The sequence below is a fragment of the Sphaeroforma arctica genome (assembly GCF_001186125.1).
Source record: "Sphaeroforma arctica JP610 unplaced genomic scaffold supercont1.211, whole genome shotgun sequence".
NCBI lineage: Eukaryota > Ichthyosporea > Ichthyophonida > Sphaeroforma > Sphaeroforma arctica.
The window spans coordinates 109,452-113,265 of record NW_014040347.1 but is presented as its reverse complement, the minus strand read 5'-3'; positions in this window follow the sequence as shown (position 1 = coordinate 113,265).

The following is a 3,814-nucleotide window of genomic DNA, read 5'->3' as shown; positions in this document are numbered from 1 at the left end:
TGTGTGTGTGTGTGTGTATGTATATATGATTTGATTGGCAGCCTGTGTTAAATATACAATATTTACTGCATCAAACTTTTACTCGAGATGATGATCCGATTGCCAGTTGACATGCCACATAGTATCTGGATTGTTCGGCGGATGTCGCATTGACACGACGATTGACACTTTTCACACTCCTTGCACTTGATCACCGCAGCAACCGCCTGTCTGCTAGTAGAGCTCTTCGGGTGAGGCGGATACTGAGGTATGTGTGGTATTGTGCTGTTTAGAACTACTGAGAAAGGAGAGGGGCGGTGGTGTCTAGAAACAACTTTGGTAGGTATTTGCATCCACAACGATACCTAGCAGCGAGCAGCAAAATCGCAAGGGCAGAGCCGGGTCTGGTTACGTTAGTCACATCACACTCTTTTTCGGAACTTTTATAGGCTCAATACTCACTGCATACGATACATGTTACACCTGCACACCATTTTCAATCTCACTTATAGTATTGTTTTATGTATGTGTGTGTAAATAGCCTCGTCTCCAATCTTCGCACTGATTATATGAGCGCCCTGATAGCTTAAGGGACCCATCCAGTTAACTCCAACCTCACTGTGCAGTCCATGGCTGAGATTTCTGCACGTCCTTCGACGTTTCAGTTCATCGAGTCTAACTTGCATATGACTTGCATTATGGTTTTAAATCGTTACACTCATAGTCAAAACACCACCCCTGCGCATCCAGGTACATAGTTGAGAAAGTGGGCCCGACCTTAAGAGAGTTGTTTCGATTCGACGCCACACAGCAGGAAATGGAGGACACCCCCGGAGATTATTTGGAGCTGCTTTGTATGGGCAAGGTATCCCAAACTTCACACACACACACAACGCACTCCTCGCTGCTTTGCTGAGTCTTTGTACTCTCCGCGTACATATGTGTCAACAAAATGCCAATACACGGAGTTTGTTTCTAGCATCTATCACCATCGTACCAATACTCGAATAGAAGCCTCGAGTACGCGCGCTGGATACCCTGGCGTTAATTGCTCACTCTATAACTCGCCCTGCAATTACCAGCTGTGATATTGCCCCAGAACGACACCCGTGTGTGTGCAAGGCTGTCTTCTCCTCGCACGCACAGCATTGCAAACACTTTCAAACGTTGGCTGAGAAATGTATGAGCGAATGGATGTGTGAGTGTTTCAGGGCGTGTCAGCATATTCGAATGCTCCCGTCGTACATGTGTCGTATGCTCAGTTTTCGTTCTAGTTCCCCCCTGACTGATAAAATTGACCGGTGTATATGTGCATAGATTGACAAGCTTTCCACAATACACCTTACTCTGCCACTGTTCTCCGTCGGGGTGTACGTTGAGCGTGCACTTTGACGCCAAGGTATAAGTCATATTCCTGTGTTGGAAGCGAACATTCGATGCAAGTATTAAATATCCCCGCCAATGTATACTCACACGTCTCCGCTGTCTCTCCTTGGTCACACCTCTCAGCCACTCCTCACGCGGACGACCTTAGGGGCTATTAAATATCATCTGTGGACATCCGCGGAAGATATCACACTGCACTACCGTGTGGTCTATAAAGCACAGCTTCATTGAGCGGGACTTTAGTTAGTGGGTGCGTCTTCTTAGGACCCGGGCCGGATCGCCGAGGAAGATAGAATGCGCGACGCTGCTGCCAGGTCATAGTATAAATTAGATAGTGATGTAAACGTAGGTCTAAACAATTAAACAAGTATAGCTCTAATGCTGATAACATGCTGGGGAAGGGGTGAGCCGTGCTCAATCCCTCTCTTGTCTGGAGAAGAATGTTTGTACAACAAAGCCGGCTACCGTTGAGATCGATGTACAGTCGCAAAGTTAACAGCAGTGCTCATGAAGAATCAACCCCACATGCCTAACGAAATCTTTAGCATTTTCCATTAAATATCTGATGTATAGCAAACATGCACACTGATCAATCAGACTCCTTGGCGACAGGCAGCATAGGAAATCGCCCGTAACATTATCTGTTCAGATTTTATATCTATATCTATATATACTCTCACACACATACATGCTTAAACATGTGATGATGTTATTCGACCTATTTCTGAGTTCGCACACTCTGGGTCCAAGCTACCATTGTCATGGATCCAAACTATAGTAAGTTAAGAGAACCTATAAAAATTGTCCTATAATTATTGTATGGAAATGTACCCTCTTTTGATAATGTGGGGAAAAATACAATGTGTTCCAAATTCCGCTGACAGCAAACCCCTCTGACGTTCCTTTCAAATAAATTGAAAGATACTGAAGGAAGAAGACATTATAGTGCGATAGTAGTCATGAGAAGGTGATGTGAAGCCTGCGCATCATATATTGCAGATTCAAATAAAGATATCTGGAGAGATTCCATGAGCGTTAGACCCCGCAATCACGCCTCCAGTGATGATGATGATGATGGTAATTATTTTAGAGTTCATTTCACGTGCGGCGAGAAGGGGTTGGACTGTATTAAACGACAAGAGAAAATGATAAGGTGTACTGTAAACACTCGAGATGCTATACATTGAAGAAGGAGGAGTTGAGTATTATTGCTGCACTATACTGTGCAATCGAAAGCGCGGCGCACTTTTTCGCCAGACCTAGAATAGGCAGAGTTTGCATGGGGTTCACTAGCAAATTAGTTTAAATTGAGAAGTTCAATAAACCAAATGTGCTATTAATAACAATTCAGTTTACAATGTTGGCTTTTTCGCGAGGCATATTCAACGACGCGTAGATAGTTGTTGACCTGCAGATCGACTAGTATGCCACACGATGCTAAGGAAGCGTCTGGTAGGCTACATAGTCCTGTGCATACGCTATCCGAAGGTAGATATACCCATCATACAGAAGACACTGGGCAAGAAACTACGTACGGCCATAGAGGAGCATTGTATTTGCGCAAGCATATCATATCTCAGGTTGATGAGACCGTCTGAAGTGGACTAGCGCAAACTCGCTGCGATAAGACACGCGGGCAAGCACCGACTCATAGAGGCACGAGGCAGTGAAGAGGGCAGTGAAGAGCGGTCTATTTATAGATATATGAGATCTATTTATAGATACTCGACTGAGTGTGCGTGTAATGCAATTACCACACAGCATGTACCATATACTCGACTGAGTGTACTTGAGTTTATTTACTTCTTGTGGATAGGATATACGCCTTGGGCCAATGTGGAAGATATTCGGCTGCTATGGTGCATATCGCCATATACTTACATAACTAGTATTATCTATTTTGGTTTGTTGTTGGCTCCATCCGAAGCAGACCAGACCAGCCCAAAATACAGCACGCGTGTAAGCACTCACTCGGGAAGACACACGGGGTATTCATGAGGGCAGAAAAGAACGACCTATCTGCTGATGCATAAGTTTGCTATTCTGGTTGTGTATATAAGGGCAGAACGACCTATCTGCTGATGCATAAGTTTGCTATTCTGGTCCTGTCTGCTGATGCATAAGTTTGCTATTCTGGTTGTGTATACAAGGGCAGTAAAGAACGACCTATCTGTTGATGCATAAGTTTGCTATTCTGGTTGTGTATATAAGGGCAGTAAAGAACGACCTATCTGTTGATGCATACGTTTGCTATTCTGGTTGTGTATATAAGGGCAGAAAAGAACGACCTATCTATTGATGCATACGTTTGCTATTCTGGTTGTGTATATAAGGGCAGTAAAGAACGACCTATCTGTTGATGCAGTACGTTTGCTATTCTGGTTGTGATATAAGGGCTAGGTAAAGAACGACCTATCTTGGCTAGTAGTGCGTATAAGTTTGCTATTCT